Genomic DNA, 16,004 nt, shown 5'->3' with positions numbered 1-16,004 from the left:
AAACCTAAATTGATCCGACTGTTTTGATTGATTGATTTTGATGTATCTGAGGTTTAGGTTGCTAGATTAAAACCTTGAATTATCTTTGATGATTGTTTGAGTAAATAGAACTGTTTAGAATCGAATTTGATCTTAAAATTGTTAAATTGCTGAAAACCCTAATTTTCCTTTTTGCATAAATCGATTGATAAACAAGTTTCCATATTGTGATTAATTGTTTGAATATCGAATGAACTGATTAGGAAAATTGCTAGTTTTGATTAAAACCATAACCTGTCCAGAATTGTGAATTTCCTTTTTGCTAAAAGTAGAAAATTTCATTTTTCCTGAAATTTCCTTTTCTACTTGCTGGAAAATTTCCTTTTACTGTTAGGATTGCTAGAGAATTGCTAAAATTGACTGATTGATCTGATTTAATTCTTTTGTAAAGCTTGATATTGATAAAATCAAACCCCAAAAATGGGCCTTGAAACCCTAATATGATCTGATGATACTTGCATTATTATTCTGATTGCTTGATCATACTAAATGTTTTAAGAAAAGTAAAACATAAGAATTATTGACCTGGTCTCACATTGATTAAAAATCGGTATGAATATGATTGTTGTTATGATTGATGTTTTGATTGCATTCAGATATAAAATCCGACCTCTAGGGTTGTTACATCGCAATTTTATAAGGCCGTGTGGCCTAAAGCATCATATAGACCTTGCATACTTGTTTTTCTCGCACCATGGTCGAGTAGTTAATTGTTTGGTCGAGAGACTTGTGAAACCGTATGCATTGATTTTATTGACTCGGTTGCATCTTGAACTGATTAATAATATGTTTCAGATGTCAAAATTTGAGCCTTCGGATTATGCTGCCCTAAATCTCTCTGGAGATAATTATCTAGAATGGGTAATGAACACTTCAGTTGCCCTGAAGTCTAGAGGACTCGGGAAATGTATCATTGATGGAAATAATGCAATTGAAAGTGAAAAGCATAGAGCCATAACAATTATGCGCTATCATCTCACTGAGGATCTGAGAGATCAGTACTTAAATATTGAGAATCCTTGTGACCTTTGGACAAAACTAAATTCCAGATACTCAATGGCATTATGGCGAAAAGCCATGAATGAATGGAAGATTCTCAGGTTTCAGGATTTTGAATCCGTGGACAAATATAATTTTACTCTGATGAAAATCGCCTATAGTCTTGAACTATATGGTGAAGTGGTAACAAATGAGGATTTACAATATAAAACCTATTCCACATTCCATCCAAAGGATCTGTTGTTATCACATAAGGCTAAGGGTTTCACCACTTATAATGACCTATTGTCATGCTTATTGGCAACTGAGCAAAGAGAGCAGAAAGTTATAGATACCATTAGCAGATTTGGAAAACTTCAGAAAAGATACATTGAGCAACAAAACAGTGAGATGAGACCTCCTGAAGCCAATGAGGCTAAAAATGATAAGGAAGAATCCAAGGAAGTCATGTGGAAATATATGGATTGTGAGGCCAGCTTATACATTGACTAAAGAAACGAGATTTCGATATTCTGATTTTATGTTTTATGTTTTGCTTTGATTTGCTTGTCATTTACAATTTTATAGCAATAATAAGAGTTGTTTTTAGTTATCATGTTTGATTTGCTTGATGATTTCTTGATTGATAAATGACAATGAAAACTTAATAAAAGGATAGCCAGTCTATTATAGACCACGGCATTGCCTAAAGGGGCACAAATTTATTCACCCAATAAAAGACCCATTGAGTTCTAAAGACTTGAGCATGAATGGTTTCCACATTGAACCAATGAGCAAAGGAAACAAATGTTCCTTTCAGATTATAAGAAAATCGCCTAAGGCCTTATAAGAAAGTGGTCAAGACTATACATACATACTCTACTGATCTTAACTATGCCAAGGATCAGTATGATAAAGGCAAAAGCCATGGTAACCTGTATACCCATGAAATTTTATACACTTTATGGCATGACTGGATTAGCCATCCAGGTCTTTAAAAATTGATGCACATATTGCAAAAGGCACAAAGAGTTATCCCATAAAATCTCACGTTGTGTAACATGTACACAAGGGAAACTCATTAGGCTCTATTGTCCCAAGTACCACGTGATTATAGTATGTCCATGAGGGGGAGTGAGGACAAACTGTGATCCATGAACATACTACAAATCCGTGTGACATGGTCTATGACCATAGTAAGACTTGGCCGAATTCTTTATACTACCAAGGCCACTACCTAATGCTTGGGGACACAAGGATTTACATGTGTAAGGTTAATATGCATCAGGCCATATAAGTGAGCATAGATAATCCCATCTCAGAATGAATACAGGTCATAAACCAGACATATATTATCCTAAGAGATTTTGAATAAACCACCACATACATATGTGCCGTCTAGGATGGAACCTCAGAAGAGGATGAGAAAAAGATTGGGAATATATGTTGGATAGGAACATGTCTTTCTCCCACGTTTTTTTTAAGAGACCTTGTGCCAAATATGGGTGATCAAATTATGGCCAGGTACACGGATCGCATGACTGATGGATCCGACTATCCAACATCAGGGGGAGAAAGAAATAAGCTGGTAAAAGATAATAAGTGAAATAGAACGGTATTTACCATCATTGTCTTGGCAAGATCCTCGGACTAGAAAATATGATTTAAGACGTCCAAAGAATGTGATCAAATGATACAAAAGCTAGCAGAACTAAATGCCAGACACATTGACCCGAAAAGAAAAGAATGATTAAGTCATACCAGCTCAGCACCACGAATTTGATGTCCTAAGAGACACAATCAAGTTGCTACAGTGTCTATACAAGATAGACCAGTAAGTTCCAAAAGATAAGAAACCTCGGAAAGAAATGAAAGGTGCATAGAATGATACAAATCCGAGTTCAAAGGAAACCAGTCCAGATAGAGAGATAAGGCTGGCCAGCTAAACATCTAAGGTACCAAACCATGTAGTTTGGGACGCCAAACTGCAAGGTAGTAAAGGTCTTGGATAATAAGATCTCAAATCTATTAGATCATGTCTGGAACACTATGGAACTACATAAGAGTGTTAACACCAATGATGTATTTACATATAAGAGAGCTCATAAAAGAAAGTAGCACTTGAGTTTAAAGATATAAATCGAGGATCATGAACCCACGTAAGAGTACTCAAAAAGAATAAAGATCAGATTAAAAGAAAACGTGAGGTTTAAAGAGCTTAAAGAAGAGATGGGCGTATTGGCCAAATATATAGAAATGCCATCTGATGATATAGACCAGTGGATAAATGGGTCTTTTGAGGGAAAGAAAATCGTGAGATGTGGAACGTGACCAAGTAGTCAAGAGGTCGTTCACATTACTACTTACAACATTCAAAGAATGGCTTGTTACATAAGGATACTCATAGAGACCAAATGAACAGATTATAAGGAAATATGCTCCTATGTGGTGGATGCTACTACACAAACTCGAAATTGATGAAGTCTGGAAATAAAAGAAATAATGATGTAGTAAGCAGTATATTGATCACTGAATAAAGAAAATAAAGGTACCAGAAAGATGAGAAAATAAGTTCTCCAAGAACAGTATTGTTCCTAAGCTGTTCATGGGCTGAAGCAAAAGCAGCTGCATTGAATATGATAAGACTAAGTAAAACTTAGTGAAGGAGTTCGATAAAGAACAATCCAAATCAGTCCATATATTCTAATAAAAGAAATCCCTTGTGTTTATAATAAATCAGCACTGCAAGTAGGTCATGAGATGCCATCAAAGAAAGTGTGGACTGCGATATTTTTCAAGTAATAAGATTATAGTATGAGACTGCAATGTAAGCACAAGCCATTATGTTTATATCAGTGGATAAAAGGAAACCATAATGGTCCAAGAGAGTGACCAGAAGTATGTCTGGTCGAGGTCAAATGGATATGGCATTGATGAAGGCAAGAAAGATCGATAACCATGTATAAAGGTCCTTGAGTGTATTTGACTGCAGATCTATAGTTTGATGAGATTATAAAACTCATTGCATCAATGATTATTAATGATATGACCTTAGACACTCATGGGGTATGGACGAGTATAGACAAGGTCTATAACTCAACATGGATCGACCAATGAAGAAAGATCGGCTATAATGGATAAGCCATTAGCACATACGGGTGATGTATGTCCGAATGGACGAAGGCATGTCCGTGAGAAGCCAAGTGATTCGTATGTGTTTGGGTCGATGACTCAATATATATTAAAGTGTCCACGGTATGGCAAAGCCATGTGACTAGAGGATCCGTGGGACATGAGAGGACTTGCGAGTAAAGTTTGATCGCAGATTAGAGGTCCATTCGAGTACTGGTTGAGTGCCATCCGTCCGACCAGGACATAGAGTGGTCAGCTGCAAAGATGCACGTCTTGACCATGTCTTAATGAAGTTCCAAAAGATATGAGAGTTACAAGATAACTCAAGTTACAATTCGACAAGAGCTATTCCTACATCAACGTTCAAGAAGCTCAAAAGACTACAAGTTCAGTCATATTATATGTCAGCCGACTTCTTCACCATGTCTACACCAACCACACGTCCATGAAATTTATCAATCAGTTTGGGACGTGCCAATTAAAGGACTAGTTCAAGACTTGGCACCCATGAAGCTAAACTATCAAATTGTCCATGCGCCAACTTGAAGAACATACACAGGGGTACAAGTCAGGGGGAGTTCATGTGTTGTACTCTTTTTCCTTATCCATGGTTTTGTCCCACTGAGTTTTCCTGGAAAAGTTTTAATGAGGCAACATTAAGCATGTTACAAGCCCTGAACCGGATGTGTCGATCAAGGGGGAGTGTTATAAACCAAGTGGTGATCGACCCATATCAGGCCCAAACCGTCCGGCCCATCAGCTATCCTTCCGCCCCATTCGCTAATGACTTAGGCGAATGAGAGTTTACATTTATCTATACTTGATGTTTATCATTTTCCATATGTATTTAGGATAAGTACTATTTTCTATTCCTATTAGGAATATGATTTCCTTTTCTCTTATGACGGTCTAAATAAGACGGTCTAATACTTATATAAATATAGACCTCTGATCATGAGTAATATTAAGCTTACACAACATCTCTTTTATAACACTGCTTCTTGGCTTTTAATTTACATCAACTATCGTTTATCTGCGAACCCGTCCGTTTTCAATCTCACATAAGAGTATGTTGCTTTTACTTATTAAAATCACGAACCCGTCTGTTTTCAGTCTCCCATACAAACATTGAAAATTAACCCATCATTACCTATCATGAAATACACCGCCAGTGCCAACAGTTCTGTTGTCCTTTTAGTCACTACAGTGAACCCAAAACGCCTTGGAGGTAATCATTTCTCCTTCCCTTCTACCTAACAATTTAGCTTTAATCGTGACATTATGTCTAAATGTGTAAATATATTTAGTCAATGTAGAAATGTAAGCATGATAAAATCGAATTCTCTAAAAGATAGTCTATGCATATGTCTTGGGAACTAACACTTAACATTTAGCCCTGACTATGTTCATTTATCTGTGATTAGTAAACACTAGCTAGGGGTTCGCCGGATGTTTCCGGAATGGTTTGTCACCGGATGCTACTGTGAGACTTGAAGCATCATATTTTGGATTTTTAGTTTGGCCTCATGAACTCTAACTTGAATAAACAAACTTATGCTAAATAGTGTGCTCTTCATATGGCATCAAGTTCAGCTCGATGTCTACTGTTAGATTTTCATTACTTTTCAAAAAATGTGTTGATTTCCACTTAACGTTATGTTGCCGTTTGGTCAATCAGTTTTCCTGACGTGTTTAAGAAAACAGGGAACCTTGCCGTCAGTTCAGTGTCATCCCCACATGTGTTTTATGGACTACGATGTCCAACCCACCATTGATTACTTCAACTGGTTAGTGTTTGTAGAACCAAAAGGCTTATAATTGCCAACTCCAAGTAATATTCTAATTCAGCCTCTCTTTCGTGACTTTGACCAATCTTCTATTTGTATATTGTCTCAGGTTGGGTTCTAACCCAGAGATTGAAAAGCTGGTGAATGCAGAGGAGGTTACTAAGGCTAGGCTGAGATACTGACAGCTGGACAAATCTATGCTTACATCAAAAAGAAATTTGCCAGGGTCAAATTACAGCTCTAGATAACTCACTCGGAAACAGAGGCCTTTTTATGTAGATCAATTGCATTTATCCCATAGCAGGAAGGTCTTTCAAATGCGTATCCACAATTTGATGTGCAGCGAGCCAGCGACTTCTTGGTATTTTATTGCCTGCAGCGACTGTAAAACTAAGGCCACCAGAGGACCTTCTTTCGTTGTTGTGCCCAAAGTTTGGTAACATTAACGTATCCGGGGTTGCAAAGTATGAACTCTAACCTCTAATTAAAACCATTCATGTCTTGACTAGAATTTGACTTTAGTTCCCTCTTGATCACAAGTACCTTGCTAAGATCTCTATCTACGACAAAAATTACCAGGCTGTTTTCGTGCTGCTTGGTAATGCAAGCCATGAGTTGACTGGAAAGCATTCCTCGGAAATGACAGCAAGTTATAGAACTCTCAAGTCATGTAAACTCACTTTATTTTTCCATTAATGTTACGCCAATCCAGATCTTGGTGCTGGCCATGAGATGCATACCCTCCCCCAAGCTTTAATTTATATCATTGGTCAAACACACAAGTTCAGGGTCAAAGTGTCAGAATACAACTTCTCAGGTAATTAAGACTCAGACTATAACTCTTATGAAGATTGTCTCTGCGGTAGTTTTGCCACCTTTAACAACTCCACCCGAACTCCCACTTGCCGCCAAATCTAAAATGGCACTGCCTTCTGCAAGTGATGTGGGTGTATACATTGCTGAAGAGGGCAACAAAAGTACCAGTAACAGTGATGAATTACAAAAAGCAAAGCGTTCTAAACATGTGAAATAGAGCTACCACCACTCATACCTTCCCTTTTTCAGTTTGAGCTTTTACTTAAAATTCATCTTTCAGTGTTGCTTTAGTTAAGTATTTTCAAACAGTTTACTTATTTGGTTAGACTAGAATTTTCAATAGAATACGTAATGCTTTAGTAGTGATTTGCAAGTACTTGGTATTTTGTATCAGAATCCCGGATGCTCTGCTGAGTGTATGCTGTTGAAGCACTTCATTTAAATTGATATCACATACCTCTTCTCTTCAGCCATAGTAACTTCCCAAATAGTATTGCATGGTGCTATATATGTAGGGCTGGGTTGCGGGTCAAACCCGCCCCGCTGACCCGCCAACCCGCGGGTTACAAAGTTTTTTTTTGTCAAAAAATTCGACCCGCACAACCCGCAAACAAAAAAATTTGTACCCGCACCCGCCCCGCTTAATTTTGCGGATAACCCGCGGGACCCGCGGGTTATATTTTTATTTTAAAAAATATTTATTTAATTTAATTTTTGTAAAATATAATATAAATAATATATTTATAATTAAAATTTTAAAAATTTTAAAATATTTTGATTATTATTTTTTAAAATTCTCATATTTTCTTTACAAAATATACATTTTTACAAAAAAAAATATATATTTTTTTTTAAATGTAAAAAAAAAAAATTGCGGGTTGGCGGGTACCCGCGTTTCAAAATCCACCAACCCGCACCCGCCCCGCATAAAATGCTCATAACCCGCACCCGCACCCGCGAATCGATTTTTCTAAATTGTTCGACCCGCACCCGCCCCGCGGCGGGTCAAACGGGCCGGGTCCCGCGGGTAAAAACTCATATTCCCAGGCCTATATATATGTAGCTACAGCTGTTCATGTCAAGAGTCATATGATTAATCCAACCATCGAGGGACATAGTTAGCGGCAGAAATTTGGCACCTGATTATTTAAGTCAATCGAATCGTTTAGTCCATCTCAGTTTAATTATGAGAACTAGATCTTGGGTTTTATTCTTTTATATTAAAATATTCTAATTTATATAACATTATTATGTAACAATATTATTTTACATATTTTTTTTGTATTTTGTAAAAAAAATATATTTTGTAAACATTATTATGTAACAATACTATTTTACATAACTTTATATTTTATTAGGGTTGGTCCACCCTACGGGCGGGATATACTTTATTTGTGATCTAGGTTATTATCTACTTTATTAAAACAGAGTCCTAAAAAAAAATCTACTGATAGAAGTTGTTTTAATTTTTCGGACCTTTCCTAGAGAGTTACATGTGATATTAGTTATACCCTTCTTAATGAATAAACCGATTTTATATTAAAATCATACCAGCATCCGTTATAAAACTAAACCAACCTTCTGAATGTCGAGTAATTTTACCCTGGACTGGTTATCTATAATTATAAAAATAATACGATACACAATTCTTATCTATAGATTATATCTTACATACAGACTCTGCTTGGACAAACATGTTTATACTTCATTTCATTACTTGAATCACAACACTTTTTCTTCTGTGTTCTCTGTAGTTCATATCAATCACTGCATAAGAATTAATTCAAATTAATTCACATTTGAATTTTTCAAAATACTAACCAGACATCCAGATTCGAAGTCATACACTACACCTGTAAGTTTTGAACACTCACTTTCACTAGCATTATGAACGTAAAATTGTCAACCATATATAGATTATATTCGTTTGACCATTAATTTTTTTTGAGTTTTTTTTCTTTTGCTAATCATGTCTAATCATAGAAGAACTAACGTATAATATATGGTAGATTACTATATTTTTAGTATATATATTTGTAAATGGTTCGTATGTGATGTGTTTCTAGAGTATGGTTACAATAAATGTATACATTCAAATTTGTGAACAAGTTTAGAATTACGTGTCCTGCAAATTAAATATCTTCCATACACATTAATTATAGATTTGCTCAAATCTATACTAACTTTTCTTCCAAGCAAAAAACCCTCTAACAACTTACCTTTGTTTAAATATTTTCTTTATTTAATTTTTTTTTCTAACAAAATATATTTTCACACGATTTTAGTAGTTGCATATGATTTCTATTTTAATCAACTTCCCATCTAAATTCATTACAGATCTTATCGCTTAACTTCGTATATCAGTTCCTAAAATAAATGCAAATCAAATATTGGTAACAAACCTATAATATATGGAAATCGGAATATGCCTTTATATTCTCATTATACCTAGCATTTACACACAATTCACTATAAATAATCTTCCATAACCTTCACAGAATTCTGCGCCTCACCAAAAAATAAAAGCAAACACTGAAATGGCTATGACTACATCGAACAACATCACTTTGTTGAGCAATGTCAAGCCATTCAAAACAACTTGGAAGGTTGAAGTGACGGTTCTTCATTCATGGACACATCACTCAAATTATTCCGGTGGAGACTCTCTAGAGTTCATATTCGCAGATAAGACAGTAAGTGTTTTTTAAGCCTTTTTATTCTATGAAGTTTTATTATGAACTTTCTAGACAGTTATACTATGAACTTCTAAATTGAGCAATCATTATTTGTAACAGTAGGGTGTTAAGATTCATTGTACCTGCAAGAGGCTCTTCCTCGCTCGTGTTAAGAGATTGCAAGTTGGAGAATGGAGGTTCCATGAGAATTTCTCGTTTACTCCAGCAACCGGGAAGTATCGACCAACTAGCCATAAATTCAAGCTGTCCATCACAGGAAATTCTAATGTCAATTCGTCTTTAAAAAATGATGATGATTTTTTGACATTGACACCATTCCAAGCGATCATTAACGGAAGCGTTGATTCAAAATTTTTGATTGGTAAATAATAATTGACCATCTTATTTTTCTACAATCTTTTAATTTAATAGCCTAATATTTAATTTCTGTTACACATGGATGTAGATGTTATTGGTCAAGCAACTGATATTGGAGACATTGAAGTTGTTCCAGTTCTTGGTAAAGACAAGAAGAAACTGGAGCTTACTTTGACAGATACATGGTAAGTTAATGTTTTAAATATTAATCCAATTATTTTAATCTAGCATATGTTATCCAATTTTGACCTTCTATATATATATATATATATATATATATTCTCAGTGATCAACATATAGCATGTTGTCTATGGAGGCGTTTTGCTGAACAAGTGTTCTCTGCTTACAAAGTTGGTAAGTCAGCCAATTTTCTATGTTTACTTAGATTTGCTAAAATCAATGTTTACAAGGGTGAGATGTCTAATAATCTTATTTAGATGATATTTTTTAATGTGATATAAGTTTGCTGAAATAATATTTTCATTTGTTGTAGGACAAGTCCAGACAACAAATGCATTTGAAGCTTCCACTATGGTGATTAATCCACACGGTTATGATGTGCACGATTATCAAAGACTGTAAGACATATTCTTTTCCTATAATGTCAGTATACTATATAATGAAAATTTATTACTGATTTGTTTTACATATTTTTAGGATGCCAACTAATGAGCTTGCGCTCTCTAATGATAATCGTGAGGTTGTGAAACCAAAAGGAAACAAACGCCAGATTGACAAATGGTCTCTTTATCCAGAGAGATCAGTATTGGATATCATAATGGCAACTGAGGTTATGTTTCTATTATTAGCATTGATTTTTTTTAAATTGTACTGTTTACTAATAATGATTTCATATGTACATGTAGATCGAGAAATGCATTGTCAAGGCAACTGTTTGTGCTATTGACACTGATTGGGCTTGGTATTACTTTGGTTGTATTAAGTGTAACTTCAAAAAGGTTACCAACATTACTAAAAAGGATGTGGTGCCTGTGAAACATATGTTTCATTGTGATTCATGCCGTCAGAGCGTTATCAATGTTGCACCTCACTATGTTTCGAAAACTTTATTTTAATTGTATTGCTGATTGCTGATTGATAATGATGATGTACTATGAATTAGTTATTTATTTTCAATTAGGTTTAAGCTACATCTCCTTATAAAGGATGACCGGTGAAACTAAGGTGATGCTACTTGATACAATTGCTGAACCAATTGTGGAAGTAAGTGCTGATGTACTCCTAGGTGGTTCTCTAGAAGAGGTATATAAGGCTTGAACATATTGAATGAATTCTGTTTTGTTGACTCTAATGTTTTATATTTATCTATTTAGGTTGAGGATCTAGAAGATTTGCATGATGCTATTACGGACTTCTACGCATCTTGAATGGAAGCCACTGCTAATGGCCACTCATTAGCAGTGGCTTCTGAAGTTGTTGATCAATCCAACAGATAAAAGACTTCCATTCAAGATGCGTAGAAGACCACTGCCATTAGCAGTGGCTTTTGCAATAACCATCAACAAAAAAGTCAAGGACAGTCACTATCTGAGGTTGAAATATTTCTCCCTCGGCCAGTATTTTCTCACGGACAGCTCTACGTTGCCATTTCAAGGGTCACTTCGAAGAAAGGTTTAAAAATTTTAATTGTGGATAAAGAGGGGAAACCACAGAAGAAAACTATGAATGTTGTCTTCAAAGAGGTTTTTAATAATCTTTAGAACAAAGAGTTATGAAAGTGCTTTTGAGCTACGTTTTTGTTTTTATATTTGTTTGGATATTGAAAGTGGTGTTTTAAAACTTTGTTTTTGCTATATTTATTTGCATTGATCATCATGTTTTCATCCAAAAGCAAATACAATCAGTCAAAATCAGATCAAACGTATAGCAATATATCATCTAACCATGATTAGTACAGTAACTATCAACCCTTCTTCTAATTTTAACCAGTCAATTACGATTTCAGAGAACAGTATTTCTACTATCCTATACGAGTTAGCCCTATCATACTTAAACAGTTTTATGACATGGTTACTCACTAAATGAATTTCGAGGTAGTACTAACCTTCATTATATGTGAATTCTCCTTACTCTCCCTTTCTTCAACTTTTACTTGACTACTCTTCTTTAGTCTCAGAAGATCAAAACATTGTTACCTGTCGATAAATATATCACAAGTCGATTTTTAAAACCTTTAAATCCTAAAACAATTTTGGAAAATTGAACCAGAGAAAACCGGTGTCCAAAAAAAAACATGGAACTTATCTCATCATTAGCTTTGCCTTCATCATTCAAGATTCTCGATCAAAGGAGTGTCTTCGAAGACGCTAACGATAGTCGAACTACAGCTACAGATTTCAGATCGAGAATCATGAGAATTTGCTTGAACTGATTATTAGGTGAACTTTTGTAATCGTTTTATATGAAGGTTTTTTAAAAAAAATCAAAGAGACTAACCTTGATTTAAATAAGTTCCATAAACTTTGCTCTGCGAGTGTATGATTCTTCGCCAATCTTGCGGCGAAGCCACAAAAAACTCCTTAAGGTGGCCAAGATTTGATCGTGAATCGGGGAAAATCTATTTGATTTGTTTTCGATTGAGAAGATTTCTTTGATGTTTATGGAGAAACGTTTCAGCACCACCGACAGAAAAGTGAAAGGAAAGTAAAAAGAAAGTAAAGTAGTTACATCTTATTGACCTTCCGGGAAAAAATATCGGTATTCTTTTTTCCTCAAAACTCTAGCTAATGGGCCAATTTCATATATAAAAAAATGCCATTGATGGGCCATACGATTATATAAGTTATTTTCGTCTTAGCTTATAAATATTTATATATATACTTATATGGAAGGAAAAAAAATACCCGTGTATATTATATATCCACAAACTATATTATATACACAAATATATAAAAAATATCTATTGTGCAAAAAAAAAAAGAAAAACATAATTTATATATTCTAATTTCAGTAACAATTAGAAAGATTCGTTTAAATAATTTCCGCGCATAGCGCGGGTTAGTATCTAGTCTATCTATCTATTATTATAAAACATTGTTTCCTTCCTTTTTAGCCTATCCACGTCACCTGCCAGCTAGGAAAGTCGATGAAGGAAAAGGCACCACGTGTCCAATAACTTAAGCTATGCGTTTCATTAATTCTCAGTATAATGGGTTTCGTTCATTGGCGGGTATTGGGCTTTTGGACTTCGACATATTTCTGGCTCGATGAAAGAGATGTGACCCTAACCCTAATATATCGCAGTCGAGAAACGAAGAAGGTCATCTCTCCTCTTGCTGCGACGGCGACCTCTCCTCCTCCTGTGACCGCGACCGATGCCGATGCCGTTTACGATTCTTCTCACCATTTCAAACGGCCTGGGTAAAGGCTTCGTGATTAATCACATTGATTCGCTCGCCCACTACGTCGTCATCAATGCTTCCTTTTGATCTGATAAGCGGTGCTTTCTGTATAAATATGTATGAGTAGTCCTCTCTTTGATCTCATCTTATCATCGTAACGCTTATATCTCATAAATATGTGTGAGTAGTCCTTTCAATATGTATAAATTTTTTTTATGCAAACGTATCTGCTATATACTTGCAGTGATGAAACTGTCACGTTAAGCTTATTTGACTCGCAAGCTGTTTCTTTCCACAAACAACTTGGAGAATTATGTGGTGATCCAAAGGTTATTGTTGCTACAAACATAAACCCAAAGCTGATTGGAGGTATTGAGTTGTTTCAATTCTTATGACAGTATGATGTTGTCGCAATCACGTTCTTATAGCCTCGATGCGCTATGTAGGTCGTTTGTTCTTGAACGCAACGTCAGGGACGCACGTATATTTTGATAAGGAGACGAATGCAGGGGAAGTTCTCTTCTACCAGTAAGTTCACCGTTTATTATATGTGTACGTGTGCATTGGCATTTTTAAATTATTTGACCATTGAATTCATGTATAGGTTGGTCGCTAGGGACACCGGTCTTCCATCTGCCGCACCACTGCTTAGAGGATATGCAAAGGTTGAGCCTCTGAAGATCGCTGAGCTCAACAATTTCATCGTCACTGCTCCAACACAGGTAAAATATCTAGCAGTGTCCTTTCTAGATTTCTGGATGATGTAATTCTCCGTATAAGCTTAGTATACAAAATGTAGGAAATTGACTTCTTATGCGCGGGGAGAGTTGCTCGCGTTGATGCAGATAAGGGATGGTGTTATGTTGCTTGCTCCAAATGCAGTAGAAAATTGCAGCGCACCGTCTCTGCTTTTACATGTGTTCGATGCGCTAATCCTCATGCCATTGAGGCTCTTCGGTAAGTAGCGTATTCACTATTAAACTATGTATATATCTATACGTATACAACTGCATCTCAATAAGTTGTCCTTCACTTTGCTGTTGTGTTGAGATGGCTATTGCTGATGATACTGCTGAGGGAATATTTGTTTGGTTTGATGGTGTAATGACGAAGCTCCATAACCTCAGAGCAAGTGAGGCTGGTCAGATGCTGGTAAGATAAACTTCTGACTACTTGTGTGTTTGTCACCTACCAATTAGTAGCTCACTTTGAAAATTTTCCTGCCAAATTGGTTGAAGAAGGAGTGAACCCTGAAGACACCGGTTTGCCTCCGTTCATTGCAGACATGGAACCTACACTTTCCAGGTCAGAGTCACTGCGTATAACTTTACAGAGCACCATAAGACGTTCACCATAACACACATCGTTGATGAGATTGACCGTGTGCCATTACTTGACGTCGCCGACGATGTAAGTAATATTGTGTGTTATGATGTTTCGAAATTTAGATAGACATGTACGTATAACAGACTCAATGTATCAGTGGGATGATGGCGATGATGATGATGACAAGCCAGCTGCCAAGCCACTTCCTGTTGAGGTTCAATCTGGAGGGGTCAGTGGTAATGCACATAAGAAGACTGTCGACTCAACTTCCAATGTGTTCAAGAAGGCGCGTGTTGCTTGATATGGAGTAACAATAATTTTATGATCAGACTCCGAATTATAATAATACTTATGCATCGTTATTACCTTTCACTTATTTGGTTTTCTCTGTTTTTTCTTTCCCCAGTTTTATGGGCACTCTAATTAATGTTTCAGACCATCTTCGTGATATGAGTTTCTTTCTTTTTTGAATCCTCATAATATGAGTTTCTATCTATTATTTAGCGTTCCATTTTAAGTTTATAAACAAAAGACCTTATAACTACTATTTGTTTTGTTTTGTTGTTGAACATATCTACCATTTGCTTTTGAAACGTGAATAGGGATATATGCCAATTAATATATATTGACTTAAAAATAACATCTTTTAGTATTATTGAATTAATATTCCAGTACAGTTATATCATATTTTCTATACCAAATCGTTATGGTGTTATATATATATCAGGACCTCAACTCTTAGCTTCAACCTCTTAATAATATTATTGATTAATTTTTTGAGTATAGTTCAAACTTAATCCCCTATATATTAATTGAGGAACATTTGAAAAGATGTAACCTCAATTTTGTATTAATTAAAAGATGCCTCAATGCATATGTGGCACTCAATTAGGTAGTCAATTACATTCAATTGAAAAATAAGTAGGTCCATATTCGATTTTTATATGTTGTTAGATACATAAGTTGGTCAAACTATATGATATAATGATATGATATGCAATTTTCTTTCCTTAAATAAAACCTACGGAATTACCATAAATGACTAATATATATATGACAATTAATGATTTTAATAATAAAGATTTGATAACAATTTATATCTCCTCCATCATTTTTGTTTAATTTTATATTATTAAAATAAATTAAACAATCAAATTAGTTATAAAAGTAAAATTTAGATTTTTTCGTATATGTTATATTTTGAATTTTTAAAAACGATAATAAATGACTAAAACTATTAAAATTATTATATTAAAAATTAATGATCAATGGTTTAACATTTTTATTATAAGAAGATACACATGATTTTAAAACCATATAAGTAAAAAATATCATTTAATAATAAAATAAATATATATATATATAGATTAAACACTATATACCATAAGATTACATAAATATTTTAATATTAAAACTTTCAATGAATTTTCAAGAAAATTTATAAATTATAAACTTATTAAAGATTTCAGATTGAAAATTTTGTTGTCGATGATTTAAATATTTTGTTATAA

General features: G+C 34.8%; 2 long non-coding RNA genes across 2 annotated transcripts; one reads left to right on the top strand and one right to left on the bottom strand.

The window, feature by feature from the left end:
* Positions 1-7,691: 7,691 nt before the first annotated feature.
* LOC111205082 lies at positions 7,692-12,837 on the bottom strand. The gene is made up of 4 exons (XR_002657470.2): positions 12,263-12,837; positions 11,871-12,153; positions 9,571-9,691; positions 7,692-8,519 (listed from the first exon to the last, which is right to left on the bottom strand). It is a non-coding gene; the product is annotated as an uncharacterized LOC111205082 (long non-coding RNA).
* A 574-nt stretch (positions 12,838-13,411) lies between these two features.
* On the top strand, positions 13,412-14,970 carry LOC125589249. The gene is made up of 6 exons (XR_007325420.1): positions 13,412-13,536; positions 13,614-13,695; positions 13,772-13,889; positions 13,967-14,319; positions 14,406-14,577; positions 14,651-14,970. It is a non-coding gene; the product is annotated as an uncharacterized LOC125589249 (long non-coding RNA).
* Positions 14,971-16,004: the final 1,034 nt, after the last annotated feature.

The sequence above is a fragment of the Brassica napus genome, chromosome C6, assembly GCF_020379485.1.
Source record: "Brassica napus cultivar Da-Ae chromosome C6, Da-Ae, whole genome shotgun sequence".
Classification (NCBI taxonomy): Eukaryota; Viridiplantae; Streptophyta; class Magnoliopsida; order Brassicales; family Brassicaceae; genus Brassica; species Brassica napus.
This window is presented reverse-complemented; position numbering and strand designations above follow the sequence as displayed.